This window comes from Drosophila elegans, unplaced genomic scaffold (assembly GCF_018152505.1).
Source record: "Drosophila elegans isolate 14027-0461.03 unplaced genomic scaffold, ASM1815250v1 contig_243, whole genome shotgun sequence".
NCBI classification, from domain to species: domain Eukaryota; kingdom Metazoa; phylum Arthropoda; class Insecta; order Diptera; family Drosophilidae; genus Drosophila; species Drosophila elegans.
In genome coordinates, this window is record NW_024545617.1 from 39,604 (window position 1) to 64,326 (window position 24,723).

At 34.0% G+C, this 24,723-nt stretch overlaps 8 non-coding genes across 8 annotated transcripts; all 8 read right to left on the reverse strand.

Annotated features, from left to right (window-relative positions):
• Positions 1-171: 171 nt before the first annotated feature.
• LOC121467223 lies at positions 172-350 on the reverse strand. The gene has a single exon (XR_005977358.1). It is a non-coding gene; the product is annotated as a 5.8S ribosomal RNA (ribosomal RNA).
• A 737-nt stretch (positions 351-1,087) lies between these two features.
• Positions 1,088-3,082, reverse strand: LOC121467209. Its single transcript, XR_005977347.1, has one exon. It is a non-coding gene; the product is annotated as a small subunit ribosomal RNA (ribosomal RNA).
• Positions 3,083-6,303: 3,221 nt separating this feature from the next.
• On the reverse strand, positions 6,304-10,270 carry LOC121467219. Its single transcript, XR_005977357.1, has one exon. It is a non-coding gene; the product is annotated as a large subunit ribosomal RNA (ribosomal RNA).
• A 356-nt stretch (positions 10,271-10,626) lies between these two features.
• LOC121467224 lies at positions 10,627-10,805 on the reverse strand. Its single transcript, XR_005977359.1, has one exon. It is a non-coding gene; the product is annotated as a 5.8S ribosomal RNA (ribosomal RNA).
• Positions 10,806-11,544: 739 nt separating this feature from the next.
• LOC121467214 lies at positions 11,545-13,537 on the reverse strand. Its single transcript, XR_005977352.1, has one exon. It is a non-coding gene; the product is annotated as a small subunit ribosomal RNA (ribosomal RNA).
• A 3,228-nt stretch (positions 13,538-16,765) lies between these two features.
• LOC121467215 lies at positions 16,766-20,738 on the reverse strand. Its single transcript, XR_005977353.1, has one exon. It is a non-coding gene; the product is annotated as a large subunit ribosomal RNA (ribosomal RNA).
• Positions 20,739-21,093: 355 nt separating this feature from the next.
• Positions 21,094-21,272, reverse strand: LOC121467225. The gene has a single exon (XR_005977360.1). It is a non-coding gene; the product is annotated as a 5.8S ribosomal RNA (ribosomal RNA).
• A 738-nt stretch (positions 21,273-22,010) lies between these two features.
• Positions 22,011-24,005, reverse strand: LOC121467210. Its single transcript, XR_005977348.1, has one exon. It is a non-coding gene; the product is annotated as a small subunit ribosomal RNA (ribosomal RNA).
• Between the last annotated feature and the right edge of the window lie 718 nt (positions 24,006-24,723).

The window sequence follows — 24,723 nt, forward strand, 5'->3', positions numbered from 1 at the left end:
TCATTTGATTGAAAACGAAAATATTTTTCTTCGTTTATCACATCCATTGTGAGTTAATGTTTTTCATATATTTTTTAATATTATGAATAATAAATAATTATCCAATAATATACCATGTGCTTATAAATTTTATTTAAAAATTTTATAAACAACTTAATTAGCATAGTCTTACAACCCTCAACCATATGTAGTCCAAGCAGCACTATAAAATTAATTAAAGTACATAACAGCATGGACTGCGATATGCGTTCAAAATGTCGATGTTCATGTGTCCTGCAGTTCACACGATGACGCACAGTTTGCTGCGTTCTTCATCGACCCATGAGCCGAGTGATCCACCGCTTAGAGTTTTATAATATTTGTTTTTTTAATTTCGTCAATTGTGTTTTTATTGAAAGAAATTAAAAATACACCATTTTACTGGCATATATCAATTCCTTCAATAAATGTATTTTTATACCTAAAATAAATGTTGCGAAATGTCTTAGTTTCATATAAACAATATAATACCAATTTTCATTTTTCATTTTATTTCTATTTAAGTTTGATATATATTGCATTTTATATAAAACATTAACCTGATTATTAACCGGGTACAACATTATATATTTTAGGTTGTTGCATTAACCAATGTATGCCCATAACTTAGATGAACAATACATATGCGCAACGCGTGTATATTATGGTCCATATACACACAAAGTAATTATATTATATTCTATTATATATTATATATTTAACATATCGTATATATATCTTCTATCTATCTGTATCTCTAATCGATTGGCCAGGTCGATTTTTATTTTATGGACATCAGAGCCTCCGCCCACGACTCGTAATTGATATCTCATAATAATTACTCGGCATTGGACACCATTTGCTCGAGCTATTTAAGTCCATAGGACTATACTTTTCTTTCATTAAAACGCTTTAAATTAGATAAGATATTTTTGATATATTTTTTGACATATTTATATATATATATATATATAGATTATATAATATAATATATTTTTTGGCAAATTTATTTTTTTTTGTATTATTAAATAATACAAAATTTTGTGTTAACGGTAAAGATATTATACAATAATGATCCTTCCGCAGGTTCACCTACGGAAACCTTGTTACGACTTTTACTTCCTCTAAATAATCAAGTTCGGTCAACTTTTGCGAAACAACCGTAACACGCAAGGCGTCACAGTGATCACGTCCGGAGACCTCACTAAATAATTCAATCGGTAGTAGCGACGGGCGGTGTGTACAAAGGGCAGGGACGTAATCAATGCGAGTTAATGACTCACACTTACTGGGAATTCCAAGTTCATGTGAACAGTTTCAGTTCACAATCCCAAGCATGAAAGTGGTTCAGCGGTTTACCCGGACCTCTCGGTCTAGGAAATACACGTTGATACTTTCATTGTAGCGCGCGTGCAGCCCAGGACATCTAAGGGCATCACAGACCTGTTATTGCTCAATCTCATTATTGCTAGACGCAATTTGTCCATTTAAGAAGCTAGTGTCCTTATAATGGGACAAACCAACAGGTACGGCTCCACTTATATAAACACATTCAAACACAATAAACATTTTACTGCCACCATGAATGAAGGCTATATAAGCTTCAACACCATAATCCTGAAGATATCTATTTAATATATTTGAGTCTCGTTCGTTATCGGAATTAACCAGACAAATCACTCCACGAACTAAGAACGGCCATGCACCACCACCCATAGATTCGAGAAAGAGCTATCAATCTGTCTTACACACTTATGTTCGGACCTGGTAAGTTTTCCCGTGTTGAGTCAAATTAAGCCGCAGGCTCCACTCCTGGTGGTGCCCTTCCGTCAATTCCTTTAAGTTTCAGCTTTGCAACCATACTTCCCCCGGAGCCCAAAAGCTTTGGTTTCCCGGGAAGCGACTGAGAGAGCCATAAAAGTAGCTACACCCAATTGCTAGCTGGCATCGTTTATGGTTAGAACTAGGGCGGTATCTGATCGCCTTCGAACCTCTAACTTTCGTTCTTGATTAATGAAAACATCTTTGGCAAATGCTTTCGCTTAAGTTAGTCTTACGACGGTCCAAGAATTTCACCTCTCGCGTCGTAATACTAATGCCCCCAAACTGCTTCTATTAATCATTACCTCTTGATCTGAAAACCAATGAAAGCAGAACAGAGGTCTTATTTCATTATCCCATGCACAGAATATTCAGGCATTTGAAGCCTGCTTTAAGCACTCTAATTTGTTCAAAGTAATTGTACCGGCCCACAATAACACTCGTTTAAGAGCACTAATGCAGGTTTTTAAATAGGAGGAACATATGAAAAAATACAAGTATTTAAACATATATAAGAACTCCACCGGTAATACGCTTACATACATAAAGGTATAGTACTAACCACAATTGTAAGTTGTACTACCCGTATGAAGCACAAGTTCAACTACGAACGTTTTAACCGCAACAACTTTAATATACGCTATTGGAGCTGGAATTACCGCGGCTGCTGGCACCAGACTTGCCCTCCAATTGGTCCTTGTTAAAGGATTTAAAGTGTACTCATTCCAATTACAGGGCCTCGGATATGAGTCCTGTATTGTTATTTTTCGTCACTACCTCCCCGAGCTGGGAGTGGGTAATTTACGCGCCTGCTGCCTTCCTTAGATGTGGTAGCCGTTTCTCAGGCTCCCTCTCCGGAATCGAACCCTGATTCCCCGTTACCCGTTGCAACCATGGTAGTCCTAGATACTACCATCAAAAGTTGATAGGGCAGACATTTGAAAGATCTGTCGTCGGTACAAGACCATACGATCTGCATGTTATCTAGAGTTCAACCAGTATAACGATCTTGCGATCGCTTGGTTTTAGCCTAATAAAAGCACATGTCCCATAAGGTTCATGTTTTAATTGCATGTATTAGCTCTAGAATTACCACAGTTATCCAAGTAACTGTTAACGATCTAAGGAACCATAACTGATATAATGAGCCTTTTGCGGTTTCACTTTTAATTCGTGTGTACTTAGACATGCATGGCTTAATCTTTGAGACAAGCATATAACTACTGGCAGGATCAACCAGAATAATGTTTTTAATTCATATTACTTTCATATTTTTTTAAAATAGAAATTAGTAATACAAAATTTATTATAGAGTATTTTTCTTTAAATTGCATTTAGGAGGGAGGAAAATAATCTTGATACGAATATGGCTATCTTTGTTTAGCTTCATAATCGTTTTAAAATTCTTTATATTTGTTACACGCCACGTTTGCCCACAGTAACTAGAATTTTTTCATATATAATTCTATAATATAATTCATATTTACATATTTCATTTTAAAATATCATTTTATTTCGCCATACATATATATTTCACACATGTACCAATTATTTTTGATTAACCAATATAAATATTGAGTTAAATCATTTGTATTTTTATGATAAATTTAAAATCTATCATTTCCATATAACTCTCTGGTAATATATCACATAAAACCGAGCGCATATGAAACATTTATAATATATATATAATATATATAACAACAGCACTAATAATAACATTAGCCTGAATTAGATTAACGATAAAGGTCGGAAAACAATTGTTGCCATATAATAATATATACAACCTTGGCTTTCGTTTTCAACATTATTATCTAAAAAGTGATGACACTTAATATTAACCGTATCAAGCCAAGTCTCGTATTCGCAAGAATCAAGATACAAAACATACGGAAAATATTTAATTTTGCTATTAAATTGACAAAATTATATGGATATCATAAATTTTGTTCAACTATAGATGGACAACCACTGACCATCCTATATGTGTTTTTCGACACGTTGTCTTGAAATCGGGTATTTTCAATTCTATTTGCCACCCAACATATGGGATATCTCAACTAATATTGATCAATATCGATATGTTTCACATTTTCCATACATTTCATATATATTATATCAATAATATTGATTTATTACAACATTTTCATATATATGAATGTTATTTATTATAGGTATTCACAATATAATATTAATTATATATGTTCTGAGAAATACCCATATATTTGGTTGCCAGCCAACAGGCACTACCCTATATATGTTTTTGGACACGCCGTCTTTAAACTGCATGTTTACAGTACTAAAAGTCTCCTTCATATGAATTTCCTCCATATACTTGAGGAAATTGAAGGAATATTTTATATTTTCCATACATTTCATATATAATATATCAATAATATTGATATATTACAACATTTTCATATATATGAATGTTATTTATTATAGGTATTCACAATATAATATTAATTTTATATGTTCTGAGAAATACCCATATATTTGGTTGCCAGCCAACAGGCACTACCCTATATATGTTTTTGGACACGCCGTCTTTAAACTGCATGTTTACAGTACTAAAAGTCTCCCTTCATATGAATTTCCTCCATATACTTGAGGAAATTGAAGGAATATTTTATATTTTCCATACATTTCATATATAATATATCAATAATATTGATATATTACAACATTTTCATATATATGAATGTTATTTATTATAGGTATTCACAATATAATATTAATTTTATATGTTCTGAGAAATACCCATATATTTGGTTGCCAGCCAACAGGCACTACCCTATATATGTTTTTGGACACGCCGTCTTTAAACTGCGTGTTTACAGTACTAAAAGTCTGCCTTCATATGAATTTCCTCCATATGCTTGAGGAAATTGAAGGAATATTTTATATTTTCCATACATTCCATATATAATATATCAATAATATTGATATATGATAACATTTTCATATATATGAATGTTATTTATTATAGGAATTCACAAAATCATATTAATATTATATGTTCTGAGAAATACCCATATATTTTGTTGCTTTACTATAAGCAATCCATTGTATGGATATTCTCAATTTACCCAAATGAATATAGATATATTTTTTTAATATTAAATATATTAAATTTCATTTCATTTCATTTCATTCCATTCCATTCCATTTCATTTCATTTCATTTCATATTCATTTCATTTATTAATTCGAAACTTTTAGTAAATCTTGTTACTTTGACAATTTTTTATCAGCGTCACTAAGTAGATGACGATTCCATTTGGCAACCATAAGGGACTTGTAGTTTTTAGACTCAAATTTTTCATATGGAACATTTTTTTTTGTATATTTGTATATATTTATAATATAAATAAGACTCTTTTAATTTGAGATTTGTTTATATGCGTCACTAAGTAAGATGACGATTCATTTGGCTACCAAAAATGACTTGTATTAATAATTCTTTCTTCTTATTTAATATGCATAGATATCATTTCATTTGCCTTTAATAAGAGACATTAGTTTTGCTATCAAGCAAGACTTATTATATTTTGACAATTTATATCTGCGTCACTAAATAGATGACGATTCATTTGGCTACTGTATGTGACTTATAGTCCTAAGATATATAATATCTAAGCTCTTACCTGGAACTTCAGCACTCGGCATTTGTTTTCACATTCGCGTCACTATTAAGATGACGATGCATTTGGCTACCATAAGTGACTTGTAGTTTTTAGGCTCGTATTTTCATATTAAAAGTCTTTTTAATATGTATGCAATTTTTCGTTTTAGTTTTTTTTCAAATTGTATATATATATTTAAAATAAATATATATACCGTTTAATTTGCCGCCTTTAATAAAGGGACTTGTAGTAAGACTCTTTTAATTTGACATTTTATTATATGCGTCACTAAGTAAATGACGATTCATTTGGCTACCAAAAAGACTTGTAGTAAGACTCTTTTAATTTGACATTTTATTATATGCGTCACTAAGTAGATGACGATTCATTTGGCTACCAAAAAAGACTTGTGTAGTTTTTAGATTCATATTTTTCATATTAAAATATGTTTATTTATATGGCTTTATAATTCTTTCTTCTTTAATATGCATAGATATCATTTCATTTGCCTTTAATAAGAGACATAAGTTTTGCTATCAAGCAAGACTTATTATATTTTGACAATTTATATCTGCGTCACTAAATAGATGACGATAGAACATTAGGCTACTGTATGTGACTTATACTCTTAAGATATATAATATCACACATTCGCGTCACTATTAAGATGACGATGCATTTGGCTACCTGTTTAATTAGGTTATATCTAATCCATATCATATTTAACCTCCTCCTCCTAATAAAATATATAAATAATATATAACAACAAAAACTATCAAACATATATGATGATAATTTAAATTGATTATGTTATATATTATATATATATATATTTATTATCGAATCATCAAGCAAAGGATAAGCTTCAGTGGATCGCAGTATGGCAGCTGCTCAACCACTTACAACACCTTGCCTGTTACAAAAGTCGTTTACAATTGATTCTAGGCTTTGTCATTGTATTAAATAATGTTTTTATATGTAACTAGCGCGGCATCAGGTGATCGAAGATCCTCCCAATTTACTATGTTACAAATTACATTGGCATCACATCCATTGTCGTTCATAAAATAAATTATAAACTTTAAATGGTTTAGAAAGCCATACAATGCAAATTGCCCCTTATTTATCATTGCAGTCCAGCACGGATACGACCTTAGAGGCGTTCAGGCATAATCCAACGGACGTAGCGTCATACCACTGTTCGCTCGAACAAGTATTGTGCCATTGGTCCGTACCTGCGGTTCCTCTCGTACTACGCAGGAATGCTGTCGCAACAACGTTTTGTCATTAGTAGGGTAAAACTAACCTGTCTCACGACGGTCTAAACCCAGCTCACGTTCCCTTGCATGGGTGAACAATCCAACGCTTGGTGAATTTTGCTTCACAATGATAGGAAGAGCCGACATCGAAGGATCAAAAAGCGACGTCGCTATGAACGCTTGGCCGCCACAAGCCAGTTATCCCTATGGTAACTTTTCTGACACCTCTTGTTAAAAACTCTTTAAACCAAAAGGATCGATAGGCCGAGCTTTTGCTGTCCCTGTGTGTACTGAACACCGAGATCAAGTCAGCATTTGCCCTTTTGCTCTATGTGTGGTTTCTGTCCGCACTGAGCTGGCCTTGGGACACCTCCGTTATTATTTGAGAGATGTACCGCCCCAGTCAAACTCCCTACCTGGCAATGTCCTTGAATTGGATCATACCTGAGTAATTGGAGTTATACCAAATTTTCAAATCAAAAATACATAAATGCACTCCTTTTATTAAAGAATTTGTTTGCGATTATATAACAAACTCGTGATACTTTGATCAAGAAGCTTGCATCAAAACCCAATACCATAAGATATAATAAATATATCCGTATAATGGCTAGGAAATGATACACGTTCCATTTAATCAAGTAAGTAAGGAAACAATAAGAGTAGTGGTATTTCATTGGCGATACCAAACCGAGGTCTAATATCTCCCACTTATTCTACACCTCTTATGTCTCCTTACACTGCCAGATTAGAGTCAAGCTCAAAAGGGTCTTCTTTCCCCGCTAATTTTGCGTCCTTGGCTGTGGTTTCGCTAGATAGTAGATAGGGACAGTAGGAATCTCGTTAATCCATTCATGCGCGTCACTAATTAGATGACGAGGCATTTGGCTACCTTAAGAGAGTCATAGTTACTCCCGCCGTTGACCCGCGCTTACTTGAATTTCTTCACTTTGACATTCAGAGCACTGGGCAGAAATCACATTGTGTCAACACCCGCTAGGGCCATCACAATGCTTTGTTTTAATTAGACAGTCGGATTCCCCAAGTCCGTGCCAGTTCTGAATTGATTGTTAATTGATAATCGTTATAATTAATAAGAACTAATTGGTTTGACCCAATTAATGTATTCTTAAAAATTTTAGCAAGAAAGTTCCACAATTGGCTACGTAACTAAACTATCCGGGGAACAAGTAACTTCCATAAATGAAAGAAACTCTATTTACCCAGAACGAGCACATAAACCATGTTATTGTTTCCCAATCAAGCCCGACTATCTCAATCTTCAGAGCCAATCCTTATCCCGAAGTTACGGATCTAATTTGCCGACTTCCCTTACCTACATTATTCTATCGACTAGAGACTCTTCACCTTGGAGACCAGCTGCGGATATTGGTACGGCCTGTTGAGAAGTTTGCGTGTCCCCACCATAAATTTTCAAGGTCCGAGGAGAAAATATCGACACAACAGTATATGTCATGCTCTTCTAGCCCATCTACCATATCTCTCTGCGAAAGACTTCCATGGTAGTACGGCTATAAAACAGAAAAGAAAACTCTTCCGATATCTCTCGACGGCTTCTTTATGGTCGTTCCTGTTGCCAGGATGAGCACGAGGCCCATATTTAATAACAAACGGATACTCAACAGGTTACGGAATTGGAACCGTATTCCCTTTCGTTCAAAATTATTCAAGTATATTATTTTTGCCTTTTATTATTATTTGTGTTTCTTAATAGTTTGCTTTTTGTTTTACTTGAAAATTTTCGGCTTTCGCCTTGAACTTAGGACCGACTAACTCGTGATCAACCACTGTTCACACGAAACCCTTCTCCACTTCAGTCCTCCAAGGTCTCATTCGATTATTTGCTACTACCACCAAGATCTGTACCAATGGCAGCTCCATGCAGGCTTACGCCAAACACTTCTACGCATACCATTGTACCTTCCTACTCACTAAAGTTTCAAAATTTATATTACAAGTAATATAAATCATCTACTTTAGCGGTAATGTATAGGTATACAACTTAAGCGCCATCCATTTTAAGGGCTAGTTGCTTCGGCAGGTGAGTTGTTACACACTCCTTAGCGGATTTCGACTTCCATGATCACCGTCCTGCTGTTTTAAGCAACCAACGCCTTTCATGGTATCTGCATGAGTTGTTAATTTGGGCACCGTAACATTACGTTTGGTTCATCCCACAGCGCCAGTTCTGCTTACCAAAAGTGGCCCACTGGGCACATTATATCATAACCTTAAACTTCATATCAAGAAAGTTAAGGTTCTTACCCATTTAAAGTTTGAGAATAGGTTAAGATCGTTTCGACCCTAAGGCCTCTAATCATTCGCTTTACCAGATAAGATTATTTTATATAACATTAAAATGCACCAGCTATCCTGAGGGAAACTTCGGAAGGAACCAGCTACTAGATGGTTCGATTGGTCTTTCGCCCCTATACTCAATTCTGACAATCGATTTGCACGTCAGAACTGTTTCGGTCTTCCATCAGGGTTTCCCCTGACTTCAACCTGATCAAGTATAGTTCACCATCTTTCGGGTCACAGCATATATGCTCAAGGTACGTTCCAGTTAGAGGCATAAATAATATAAATATCATTATACATAACTATATAGAACGCCCCGGGATTGTGTTAATTAGCTATAAATAGTTAAAAAACTAATCCCATTATTAGTCAAGTTAATTACGCTATTAGGTTTATATCCCAATAACTTGCACATATGTTAGACTCCTTGGTCCGTGTTTCAAGACGGGTCCCGAAGGTATCCTGAATCTTTCGCATTGTTAATCATACAAGTGCTTATAATAAACACAAAAATCAATGATAATTATGCCATTATATAATTCCGAAAAATTAACGCACTGTATTCATATAAATCTATCAACACTTTATCAAATTAATGACATTTAATCTGTGTTAAAACGCAAGCATTTTAATTGGATTAAACTATAAGCCATATTTTATGATAAATTTTGTATGTTAATAGATTACAATGTCCTTATATGGAAAAAATGCACACTATTATCATAATATTGTTTAAATATTACAATTTTAATGATGAATTTTCCATAATGGATATTCAGGTTCATCGGGCTTAACCTCTAAGCAGTTTCACGTACTGTTTAACTCTCTATTCAGAGTTCTTTTCAACTTTCCCTCACGGTACTTGTTTACTATCGGTCTCATGGTTATATTTAGTTTTAGATGGAGTTTACCACCCACTTAGTGCTGCACTATCAAGCAACACGACTCTTTGGAAACATCATCTAGTAATCATTAACGTTATACGGGCCTGGCACCCTCTATGGGTAAATGGCCTCATTTAAGAAGGACTTAAATCGTTAATTTCTCATACTAGAATATTGACGCTCCATACACTGCATCTCACATTTGCCATATAGACAAAGTGACTTAGTGCTGAACTGATTTCTTTTCGCTCGCCGCTACTAAGAAAATCCTTGTTAGTTTCTTTTCCTCCCCTAATTAATATGCTTAAATTCAGGGGGTAGTCCCATATGAGTTGAGGTTGTATATAACTTTTTATTAATTAATTCTTTAAATATAATGAGAAAACATTTTATAAATTCGATAATTATAAAGAACCAACGAAGAGCAATAACATTTCCAATAGCTTTCGAATTTCTAATCATTAATAAGAGACAATTCTAGATGAAAAATATTTCAACATTTTTTATGCTAGACATTTCTCAGTATCATTTGATTGAAAACGAAAATATTTTTTCTTCGTTTATCACATCCATTGTGAGTTAATGTTTTTCATATATTTTTTAATATTATGAATAATAAATAATTATCCAATAATATACCATGTGCTTATAAATTTTATTTAAAAATTTTATAAACAACTTAATTAGCATAGTCTTACAACCCTCAACCATATGTAGTCCAAGCAGCACTATAAAATTAATTAAAGTACATAACAGCATGGACTGCGATATGCGTTCAAAATGTCGATGTTCATGTGTCCTGCAGTTCACACGATGACGCACAGTTTGCTGCGTTCTTCATCGACCCATGAGCCGAGTGATCCACCGCTTAGAGTTTTATAATATTTGTTTTTTTAATTTCGTCAATTGTGTTTTTATTGAAAGAAATTAAAAATACACCATTTTACTGGCATATATCAATTCCTTCAATAAATGTATTTTTATACCTAAAATAAATGTTGCGAAATGTCTTAGTTTCATATAAACAATATAATACCAATTTTCATTTTTCATTTTATTTCTATTTAAGTTTGATATATATTGCATTTTATATAAAACATTAACCTGATTATTAACCGGGTACAACATTATATATTTTAGGTTGTTGCATTAACCAATGTATGCCCATAACTTAGATGAACAATACATATGCGCAACGCGTGTATATTATGGTCCATATACACACAAAGTAATTATATTATATTCTATTATATATTATATATTTAACATATCGTATATATATCTTCTATCTATCTGTATCTCTAATCGATTGGCCAGGTCGATTTTTATTTTATGGACATCAGAGCCTCCGCCCACGACTCGTAATTGATATCTCATAATAATTACTCGGCATTGGACACCATTTGCTCGAGCTATTTAAGTCCATAGGACTATACTTTTTCTTTCATTAAAACGCTTTAAATTAGATAAGATATTTTTGATATATTTTTTGACATATTTATATATATATATATATATAGATTATATAATATAATATATTTTTTGGCAAATTTATTTTTTTTTTGTATTATTAAATAATACAAAATTTTGTGTTAACGGTAAAGATATTATACAATAATGATCCTTCCGCAGGTTCACCTACGGAAACCTTGTTACGACTTTTACTTCCTCTAAATAATCAAGTTCGGTCAACTTTTGCGAAACAACCGTAACACGCAAGGCGTCACAGTGATCACGTCCGGAGACCTCACTAAATAATTCAATCGGTAGTAGCGACGGGCGGTGTGTACAAAGGGCAGGGACGTAATCAATGCGAGTTAATGACTCACACTTACTGGGAATTCCAAGTTCATGTGAACAGTTTCAGTTCACAATCCCAAGCATGAAAGTGGTTCAGCGGTTTACCCGGACCTCTCGGTCTAGGAAATACACGTTGATACTTTCATTGTAGCGCGTGCAGCCCAGGACATCTAAGGGCATCACAGACCTGTTATTGCTCAATCTCATTATTGCTAGACGCAATTTGTCCATTTAAGAAGCTAGTGTCCTTATAATGGGACAAACCAACAGGTACGGCTCCACTTATATAAACACATTCAAACACAATAAACATTTTACTGCCACCATGAATGAAGGCTATATAAGCTTCAACACCATAATCCTGAAGATATCTATTTAATATATTTGAGTCTCGTTCGTTATCGGAATTAACCAGACAAATCACTCCACGAACTAAGAACGGCCATGCACCACCACCCATAGATTCGAGAAAGAGCTATCAATCTGTCTTACACACTTATGTTCGGACCTGGTAAGTTTTCCCGTGTTGAGTCAAATTAAGCCGCAGGCTCCACTCCTGGTGGTGCCCTTCCGTCAATTCCTTTAAGTTTCAGCTTTGCAACCATACTTCCCCCGGAGCCCAAAAGCTTTGGTTTCCCGGGAAGCGACTGAGAGAGCCATAAAAGTAGCTACACCCAATTGCTAGCTGGCATCGTTTATGGTTAGAACTAGGGCGGTATCTGATCGCCTTCGAACCTCTAACTTTCGTTCTTGATTAATGAAAACATCTTTGGCAAATGCTTTCGCTTAAGTTAGTCTTACGACGGTCCAAGAATTTCACCTCTCGCGTCGTAATACTAATGCCCCCAAACTGCTTCTATTAATCATTACCTCTTGATCTGAAAACCAATGAAAGCAGAACAGAGGTCTTATTTCATTATCCCATGCACAGAATATTCAGGCATTTGAAGCCTGCTTTAAGCACTCTAATTTGTTCAAAGTAATTGTACCGGCCCACAATAACACTCGTTTAAGAGCACTAATGCAGGTTTTTAAATAGGAGGAACATATGAAAAAATACAAGTATTTAAACATATATAAGAACTCCACCGGTAATACGCTTACATACATAAAGGTATAGTACTAACCACAATTGTAAGTTGTACTACCCGTATGAAGCACAAGTTCAACTACGAACGTTTTAACCGCAACAACTTTAATATACGCTATTGGAGCTGGAATTACCGCGGCTGCTGGCACCAGACTTGCCCTCCAATTGGTCCTTGTTAAAGGATTTAAAGTGTACTCATTCCAATTACAGGGCCTCGGATATGAGTCCTGTATTGTTATTTTTCGTCACTACCTCCCCGAGCTGGGAGTGGGTAATTTACGCGCCTGCTGCCTTCCTTAGATGTGGTAGCCGTTTCTCAGGCTCCCTCTCCGGAATCGAACCCTGATTCCCCGTTACCCGTTGCAACCATGGTAGTCCTAGATACTACCATCAAAAGTTGATAGGGCAGACATTTGAAAGATCTGTCGTCGGTACAAGACCATACGATCTGCATGTTATCTAGAGTTCAACCAGTATAACGATCTTGCGATCGCTTGGTTTTAGCCTAATAAAAGCACATGTCCCATAAGGTTCATGTTTTAATTGCATGTATTAGCTCTAGAATTACCACAGTTATCCAAGTAACTGTTAACGATCTAAGGAACCATAACTGATATAATGAGCCTTTTGCGGTTTCACTTTTAATTCGTGTGTACTTAGACATGCATGGCTTAATCTTTGAGACAAGCATATAACTACTGGCAGGATCAACCAGAATAATGTTTTTAATTCATATTACTTTCATATTTTTTTAAAATAGAAATTAGTAATACAAAATTTATTATAGAGTATTTTTCTTTAAATTGCATTTAGGAGGGAGGAAAATAATCTTGATACGAATATGGCTATCTTTGTTTAGCTTCATAATCGTTTTAAAATTCTTTATATTTGTTACACGCCACGTTTGCCCACAGTAACTAGAATTTTTTCATATATAATTCTATAATATAATTCATATTTACATATTTCATTTTAAAATATCATTTTATTTCGCCATACATATATATTTCACACATGTACCAATTATTTTTGATTAACCAATATAAATATTGAGTTAAATCATTTGTATTTTTATGATAAATTTAAAATCTATCATTTCCATATAACTCTCTGGTAATATATCACATAAAACCGAGCGCATATGAAACATTTATAATATATATATAATATATATAACAACAGCACTAATAATAACATTAGCCTGAATTAGATTAACGATAAAGGTCGGAAAACAATTGTTGCCATATAATAATATATACAACCTTGGCTTTCGTTTTCAACATTATTATCTAAAAAGTGATGACACTTAATATTAACCGTATCAAGCCAAGTCTCGTATTCGCAAGAATCAAGATACAAAACATACGGAAAATATTTAATTTTGCTATTAAATTGACAAAATTATATGGATATCATAAATTTTGTTCAACTATAGATGGACAACCACTGACCATCCTATATGTGTTTTTCGACACGTTGTCTTGAAATCGGGTATTTTCAATTCTATTTGCCACCCAACATATGGGATATCTCAACTAATATTGATCAATATCGATATGTTTCACATTTTCCATACATTTCATATATATTATATCAATAATATTGATTTATTACAACATTTTCATATATATGAATGTTATTTATTATAGGTATTCACAATATAATATTAATTATATATGTTCTGAGAAATACCCATATATTTGGTTGCCAGCCAACAGGCACTACCCTATATATGTTTTTGGACACGCCGTCTTTAAACTGCATGTTTACAGTACTAAAAGTCTCCCTTCATATGAATTTCCTCCATATACTTGAGGAAATTGAAGGAATATTTTATATTTTCCATACATTTCATATATAATATATCAATAATATTGATATATTACAACATTTTCATATATATGAATGTTATTTATTATAGGTATTCACAATATAATATTAATTTTATATGTTCTGAGAAATACCCATATATTTGGTTGCCAGCCAACAGGCACTACCCTATATATGTTTTTGGACACGCCGTCTTTAAACTGCATGTTTACAGTACTAAAAGTCTCCTTCATATGAATTTCCTCCATATACTTGAGGAAATTGAAGGAATATTTTATATTTTCCATACATTTCATATATAATATATCAATAATATTGATATATTACAACATTTTCATATATATGAATGTTATTTATTATAGGTATTCACAATATAATATTAATTTTATATGTTCTGAGAAATACCCATATATTTGGTTGCCAGCCAACAGGCACTACCCTATATATGTTTTTGGACACGCCGTCTTTAAACTGCGTGTTTACAGTACTAAAAGTCTGCCTTCATATGAATTTCCTCCATATGCTTGAGGAAATTGAAGGAATATTTTATATTTTCCATACATTCCATATATAATATATCAATAATATTGATATATGATAACATTTTCATATATATGAATGTTATTTATTATAGGAATTCACAAAATCATATTAATATTATATGTTCTGAGAAATACCCATATATTTTGTTGCTTTACTATAAGCAATCCATTGTATGGATATTCTCAATTTACCCAAATGAATATAGATATATTTTTTTAATATTAAATATATTAAAATTTCATTTCATTTCATTTCATTCCATTCCATTCCATTCCATTTCATTTCATTTCATTTCATATTCATTTCATTTATTAATTCGAAACTTTTAGTAAATCTTGTTACTTTGACAATTTTTTATCAGCGTCACTAAGTAGATGACGATTCCATTTGGCAACCATAAGGGACTTGTAGTTTTTAGACTCAAATTTTTCATATGGAACATTTTTTTTTGTATATTTGTATATATTTATAATATAAATAAGACTCTTTTAATTTGAGATTTGTTTATATGCGTCACTAAGTAAGATGACGATTCATTTGGCTACCAAAAATGACTTGTATTAATAATTCTTTCTTCTTATTTAATATGCATAGATATCATTTCATTTGCCTTTAATAAGAGACATTAGTTTTGCTATCAAGCAAGACTTATTATATTTTGACAATTTATATCTGCGTCACTAAATAGATGACGATTCATTTGGCTACTGTATGTGACTTATAGTCCTAAGATATATAATATCTAAGCTCTTACCTGGAACTTCAGCACTCGGCATTTGTTTTCACATTCGCGTCACTATTAAGATGACGATGCATTTGGCTACCATAAGTGACTTGTAGTTTTTAGGCTCGTATTTTTCATATTAAAAGTCTTTTTAATATGTATGCAATTTTTCGTTTTAGTTTTTTTTCAAATTGTATATATATATTTAAAATAAATATATATACCGTTTAATTTGCCGCCTTTAATAAAGGGACTTGTAGTAAGACTCTTTTAATTTGACATTTTATTATATGCGTCACTAAGTAAATGACGATTCATTTGGCTACCAAAAAAGACTTGTAGTAAGACTCTTTTAATTTGACATTTTATTATATGCGTCACTAAGTAGATGACGATTCATTTGGCTACCAAAAAGACTTGTGTAGTTTTTAGATTCATATTTTTCATATTAAAATATGTTTATTTATATGGCTTTATAATTCTTTCTTCTTTAATATGCATAGATATCATTTCATTTGCCTTTAATAAGAGACATAAGTTTTGCTATCAAGCAAGACTTATTATATTTTGACAATTTATATCTGCGTCACTAAATAGATGACGATAGAACATTAGGCTACTGTATGTGACTTATACTCTTAAGATATATAATATCACACATTCGCGTCACTATTAAGATGACGATGCATTTGGCTACCTGTTTAATTAGGTTATATCTAATCCATATCATATTTAACCTCCTCCTCCTAATAAAATATATAAATAATATATAACAACAAAAACTATCAAACATATATGATGATAATTTAAATTGATTATGTTATATATTATATATATATATATTTATTATCGAATCATCAAGCAAAGGATAAGCTTCAGTGGATCGCAGTATGGCAGCTGCTCAACCACTTACAACACCTTGCCTGTTACAAAAGTCGTTTACAATTGATTCTAGGCTTTGTCATTGTATTAAATAATGTTTTTATATGTAACTAGCGCGGCATCAGGTGATCGAAGATCCTCCCAATTTACTATGTTACAAATTACATTGGCATCACATCCATTGTCGTTCATAAAATAAATTATAAACTTTAAATGGTTTAGAAAGCCATACAATGCAAATTGCCCCTTATTTATCATTGCAGTCCAGCACGGATACGACCTTAGAGGCGTTCAGGCATAATCCAACGGACGTAGCGTCATACCACTGTTCGCTCGAACAAGTATTGTGCCATTGGTCCGTACCTGCGGTTCCTCTCGTACTACGCAGGAATGCTGTCGCAACAACGTTTTGTCATTAGTAGGGTAAAACTAACCTGTCTCACGACGGTCTAAACCCAGCTCACGTTCCCTTGCATGGGTGAACAATCCAACGCTTGGTGAATTTTGCTTCACAATGATAGGAAGAGCCGACATCGAAGGATCAAAAAGCGACGTCGCTATGAACGCTTGGCCGCCACAAGCCAGTTATCCCTATGGTAACTTTTCTGACACCTCTTGTTAAAAACTCTTTAAACCAAAAGGATCGATAGGCCGAGCTTTTGCTGTCCCTGTGTGTACTGAACACCGAGATCAAGTCAGCATTTGCCCTTTTGCTCTATGTGTGGTTTCTGTCCGCACTGAGCTGGCCTTGGGACACCTCCGTTATTATTTGAGAGATGTACCGCCCCAGTCAAACTCCCTACCTGGCAATGTCCTTGAATTGGATCATACCTGAGTAATTGGAGTTATACCAAATTTTCAAATCAAAAATACATAAATGCACTCCTTTTATTAAAGAATTTGTTTGCGATTATATAACAAACTCGTGATACTTTGATCAAGAAGCTTGCATCAAAACCCAATACCATAAGATATAATAAATATATCCGTATAATGGCTAGGAAATGATACACGTTCCATTTAATCAAGTAAGTAAGGAAACAATAAGAGTAGTGGTATTTCATTGGCGATACCAAACCGAGGTCTAATATCTCCCACTTATTCTACACCTCTTATGTCTCCTTACACTGCCAGATTAGAGTCAAGCTCAAAAGGGTCTTCTTTCCCCGCTAATTATTCCAAGCCCGTTCCCTTGGCTGTGGTTTCGCTAGATAGTAGATAGGGACAGTAGGAATCTCGTTAATCCATTCATGCGCGTCACTAATTAGATGACGAGGCATTTGGCTACCTTAAGAGAGTCATAGTTACTCCCGCCGTTGACCCGCGCTTACTTGAATTTCTTCACTTTGACATTCAGAGCACTGGGCAGAAATCACATTGTGTCAACACCCGCTAGGGCCATCACAATGCTTTGTTTTAATTAGACAGTCGGATTCCCCAAGTCCGTGCCAGTTCTGAATTGATTGTTAATTGATAATCGTTATAATTAATAAGAACTAATTGGTTTGACCCAATTAGTATTCTTAAAAATTTTAGCAAGAAAGTTCCACAATTGGCTACGTAACTAAACTATCCGGGGAACAAGTAACTTCCATAAATGAAAGAAACTCTATTTACCCAGAACGAGCACATAAACCATGTTATTGTTTCCCAATCAAGCCCGACTATCTCAATCTTCAGAGCCAATCCTTATCCCGAAGTTACGGATCTAATTTGCCGACTTCCCTTACCTACATTATTCTATCGACTAGAGACTCTTCACCTTGGAGACCAGCTGCGGATATTGGTACGGCCTGTTGAGAAGTTTGCGTGTCCCCACCATAAATTTTCAAGGTCCGAGGAGAAAATATCGACACAACAGTATATGTCATGCTCTTCTAGCCCATCTACCATATCTCTCTGCGAAAGACTTCCATGGTAGTACGGCTATAAAACAGAAAAGAAAACTCTTCCGATATCTCTCGACGGCTTCTTTATGGTCGTTCCTGTTGCCAGGATGAGCACGAGGCCCATATTTAATAACAAACGGATACTCAACAGGTTACGGAATTGGAACCGTATTCCCTTTCGTTCAAAATTATTCAAGTATATTATTTTTGCCTTTTATTATTATTTGTGTTTCTTAATAGTTTGCTTTTTGTTTTACTTGAAAATTTTCGGCTTTCGCCTTGAACTTAGGACCGACTAACTCGTGATCAACCACTGTTCACACGAAACCCTTCTCCACTTCAGTCCTCCAAGGTCTCATTCGATTATTTGCTACTACCACCAAGATCTGTACCAATGGCAGCTCCATGCAGGCTTACGCCAAACACTTCTACGCATACCATTGTACCTTCCTACTCACTAAAGTTTCAAAATTTATATTACAAGTAATATAAATCATCTACTTTAGCGGTAATGTATAGGTATACAACTTAAGCGCCATCCATTTTAAGGGCTAGTTGCTTCGGCAGGTGAGTTGTTACACACTCCTTAGCGGATTTCGACTTCCATGATCACCGTCCTGCTGTTTTAAGCAACCAACGCCTTTCATGGTATCTGCATGAGTTGTTAATTTGGGCACCGTAACATTACGTTTGGTTCATCCCACAGCGCCAGTTCTGCTTACCAAAAGTGGCCCACTGGGCACATTATATCATAACCTTAAACTTCATATCAAGAAAGTTAAGGTTCTTACCCATTTAAAGTTTGAGAATAGGTTAAGATCGTTTCGACCCTAAGGCCTCTAATCATTCGCTTTACCAGATAAGATTATTTTATATAACATTAAAATGCACCAGCTATCCTGAGGGAAACTTCGGAAGGAACCAGCTACTAGATGGTTCGATTGGTCTTTCGCCCCTATACTCAATTCTGACAATCGATTTGCACGTCAGAACTGTTTCGGTCTTCCATCAGGGTTTCCCCTGACTTCAACCTGATCAAGTATAGTTCACCATCTTTCGGGTCACAGCATATATGCTCAAGGTACGTTCCAGTTAGAGGCATAAATAATATAAATATCATTATACATAACTATATAGAACGCCCCGGGATTGTGTTAATTAGCTATAAATAGTTAAAAACTAATCCCATTATTAGTCAAGTTAATTACGCTATTAGGTTTATATCCCAATAACTTGCACATATGTTAGACTCCTTGGTCCGTGTTTCAAGACGGGTCCCGAAGGTATCCTGAATCTTTCGCATTGTTAATCATACAAGTGCTTATAATAAACACAAAAATCAATGATAATTATGCCATTATATAATTCCGAAAAATTAACGCACTGTATTCATATAAATCTATCAACACTTTATCAAATTAATGACATTTAATCTGTGTTAAAACGCAAGCATTTTAATTGGATTAAACTATAAGCCATATTTTATGATAAATTTTGTATGTTAATAGATTACAATGTCCTTATATGGAAAAAATGCACACTATTATCATAATATTGTTTAAATATTACAATTTTAATGATGAATTTTCCATAATGGATATTCAGGTTCATCGGGCTTAACCTCTAAGCAGTTTCACGTACTGTTTAACTCTCTATTCAGAGTTCTTTTCAACTTTCCCTCACGGTACTTGTTTACTATCGGTCTCATGGTTATATTTAGTTTTAGATGGAGTTTACCACCCACTTAGTGCTGCACTATCAAGCAACACGACTCTTTGGAAACATCATCTAGTAATCATTAACGTTATACGGGCCTGGCACCCTCTATGGGTAAATGGCCTCATTTAAGAAGGACTTAAATCGTTAATTTCTCATACTAGAATATTGACGCTCCATACACTGCATCTCACATTTGCCATATAGACAAAGTGACTTAGTGCTGAACTGATTTCTTTTCGCTCGCCGCTACTAAGAAAATCCTTGTTAGTTTCTTTTCCTCCCCTAATTAATATGCTTAAATTCAGGGGGTAGTCCCATATGAGTTGAGGTTGTATATAACTTTTTATTAATTAATTCTTTAAATATAATGAGAAAACATTTTATAAATTCGATAATTATAAAGAACCAACGAAGAGCAATAACATTTCCAATAGCTTTCGAATTTCTAATCATTAATAAGAGACAATTCTAGATGAAAAATATTTCAACATTTTTTATGCTAGACATTTCTCAGTATCATTTGATTGAAAACGAAAATATTTTTCTTCGTTTATCACATCCATTGTGAGTTAATGTTTTTCATATATTTTTTAATATTATGAATAATAAATAATTATCCAATAATATACCATGTGCTTATAAATTTTATTTAAAAATTTTATAAACAACTTAATTAGCATAGTCTTACAACCCTCAACCATATGTAGTCCAAGCAGCACTATAAAATTAATTAAAGTACATAACAGCATGGACTGCGATATGCGTTCAAAATGTCGATGTTCATGTGTCCTGCAGTTCACACGATGACGCACAGTTTGCTGCGTTCTTCATCGACCCATGAGCCGAGTGATCCACCGCTTAGAGTTTTATAATATTTGTTTTTTTAATTTCGTCAATTGTGTTTTTATTGAAAGAAATTAAAAATACACCATTTTACTGGCATATATCAATTCCTTCAATAAATGTATTTTTATACCTAAAATAAATGTTGCGAAATGTCTTAGTTTCATATAAACAATATAATACCAATTTTCATTTTTCATTTTATTTCTATTTAAGTTTGATATATATTGCATTTTATATAAAACATTAACCTGATTATTAACCGGGTACAACATTATATATTTTAGGTTGTTGCATTAACCAATGTATGCCCATAACTTAGATGAACAATACATATGCGCAACGCGTGTATATTATGGTCCATATACACACAAAGTAATTATATTATATTCTATTATATATTATATATTTAACATATCGTATATATATCTTCTATCTATCTGTATCTCTAATCGATTGGCCAGGTCGATTTTTATTTTATGGACATCAGAGCCTCCGCCCACGACTCGTAATTGATATCTCATAATAATTACTCGGCATTGGACACCATTTGCTCGAGCTATTTAAGTCCATAGGACTATACTTTTTCTTTCATTAAAACGCTTTAAATTAGATAAGATATTTTTGATATATTTTTTGACATATTTATATATATATATATATATAGATTATATAATATAATATATTTTTTGGCAAATTTATTTTTTTTTGTATTATTAAATAATACAAAATTTTGTGTTAACGGTAAAGATATTATACAATAATGATCCTTCCGCAGGTTCACCTACGGAAACCTTGTTACGACTTTTACTTCCTCTAAATAATCAAGTTCGGTCAACTTTTGCGAAACAACCGTAACACGCAAGGCGTCACAGTGATCACGTCCGGAGACCTCACTAAATAATTCAATCGGTAGTAGCGACGGGCGGTGTGTACAAAGGGCAGGGACGTAATCAATGCGAGTTAATGACTCACACTTACTGGGAATTCCAAGTTCATGTGAACAGTTTCAGTTCACAATCCCAAGCATGAAAGTGGTTCAGCGGTTTACCCGGACCTCTCGGTCTAGGAAATACACGTTGATACTTTCATTGTAGCGCGCGTGCAGCCCAGGACATCTAAGGGCATCACAGACCTGTTATTGCTCAATCTCATTATTGCTAGACGCAATTTGTCCATTTAAGAAGCTAGTGTCCTTATAATGGGACAAACCAACAGGTACGGCTCCACTTATATAAACACATTCAAACACAATAAACATTTTACTGCCACCATGAATGAAGGCTATATAAGCTTCAACACCATAATCCTGAAGATATCTATTTAATATATTTGAGTCTCGTTCGTTATCGGAATTAACCAGACAAATCACTCCACGAACTAAGAACGGCCATGCACCACCACCCATAGATTCGAGAAAGAGCTATCAATCTGTCTTACACACTTATGTTCGGACCTGGTAAGTTTTCCCGTGTTGAGTCAAATTAAGCCGCAGGCTCCACTCCTGGTGGTGCCCTTCCGTCAATTCCTTTAAGTTTCAGCTTTGCAACCATACTTCCCCCGGAGCCCAAAAGCTTTGGTTTCCCGGGAAGCGACTGAGAGAGCCATAAAAGTAGCTACACCCAATTGCTAGCTGGCATCGTTTATGGTTAGAACTAGGGCGGTATCTGATCGCCTTCGAACCTCTAACTTTCGTTCTTGATTAATGAAAACATCTTTGGCAAATGCTTTCGCTTAAGTTAGTCTTACGACGGTCCAAGAATTTCACCTCTCGCGTCGTAATACTAATGCCCCCAAACTGCTTCTATTAATCATTACCTCTTGATCTGAAAACCAATGAAAGCAGAACAGAGGTCTTATTTCATTATCCCATGCACAGAATATTCAGGCATTTGAAGCCTGCTTTAAGCACTCTAATTTGTTCAAAGTAATTGTACCGGCCCACAATAACACTCGTTTAAGAGCACTAATGCAGGTTTTTAAATAGGAGGAACATATGAAAAAATACAAGTATTTAAACATATATAAGAACTCCACCGGTAATACGCTTACATACATAAAGGTATAGTACTAACCACAATTGTAAGTTGTACTACCCGTATGAAGCACAAGTTCAACTACGAACGTTTTAACCGCAACAACTTTAATATACGCTATTGGAGCTGGAATTACCGCGGCTGCTGGCACCAGACTTGCCCTCCAATTGGTCCTTGTTAAAGGATTTAAAGTGTACTCATTCCAATTACAGGGCCTCGGATATGAGTCCTGTATTGTTATTTTTCGTCACTACCTCCCCGAGCTGGGAGTGGGTAATTTACGCGCCTGCTGCCTTCCTTAGATGTGGTAGCCGTTTCTCAGGCTCCCTCTCCGGAATCGAACCCTGATTCCCCGTTACCCGTTGCAACCATGGTAGTCCTAGATACTACCATCAAAAGTTGATAGGGCAGACATTTGAAAGATCTGTCGTCGGTACAAGACCATACGATCTGCATGTTATCTAGAGTTCAACCAGTATAACGATCTTGCGATCGCTTGGTTTTAGCCTAATAAAAGCACATGTCCCATAAGGTTCATGTTTTAATTGCATGTATTAGCTCTAGAATTACCACAGTTATCCAAGTAACTGTTAACGATCTAAGGAACCATAACTGATATAATGAGCCTTTTGCGGTTTCACTTTTAATTCGTGTGTACTTAGACATGCATGGCTTAATCTTTGAGACAAGCATATAACTACTGGCAGGATCAACCAGAATAATGTTTTTAATTCATATTACTTTCATATTTTTTTAAAATAGAAATTAGTAATACAAAATTTATTATAGAGTATTTTTCTTTAAATTGCATTTAGGAGGGAGGAAAATAATCTTGATACGAATATGGCTATCTTTGTTTAGCTTCATAATCGTTTTAAAATTCTTTATATTTGTTACACGCCACGTTTGCCCACAGTAACTAGAATTTTTTCATATATAATTCTATAATATAATTCATATTTACATATTTCATTTTAAAATATCATTTTATTTCGCCATACATATATATTTCACACATGTACCAATTATTTTTGATTAACCAATATAAATATTGAGTTAAATCATTTGTATTTTTATGATAAATTTAAAATCTATCATTTCCATATAACTCTCTGGTAATATATCACATAAAACCGAGCGCATATGAAACATTTATAATATATATATAATATATATAACAACAGCACTAATAATAACATTAGCCTGAATTAGATTAACGATAAAGGTCGGAAAACAATTGTTGCCATATAATAATATATACAACCTTGGCTTTCGTTTTCAACATTATTATCTAAAAAGTGATGACACTTAATATTAACCGTATCAAGCCAAGTCTCGTATTCGCAAGAATCAAGATACAAAACATACGGAAAATATTTAATTTTGCTATTAAATTGACAAAATTATATGGATATCATAAATTTTGTTCAACTATAGA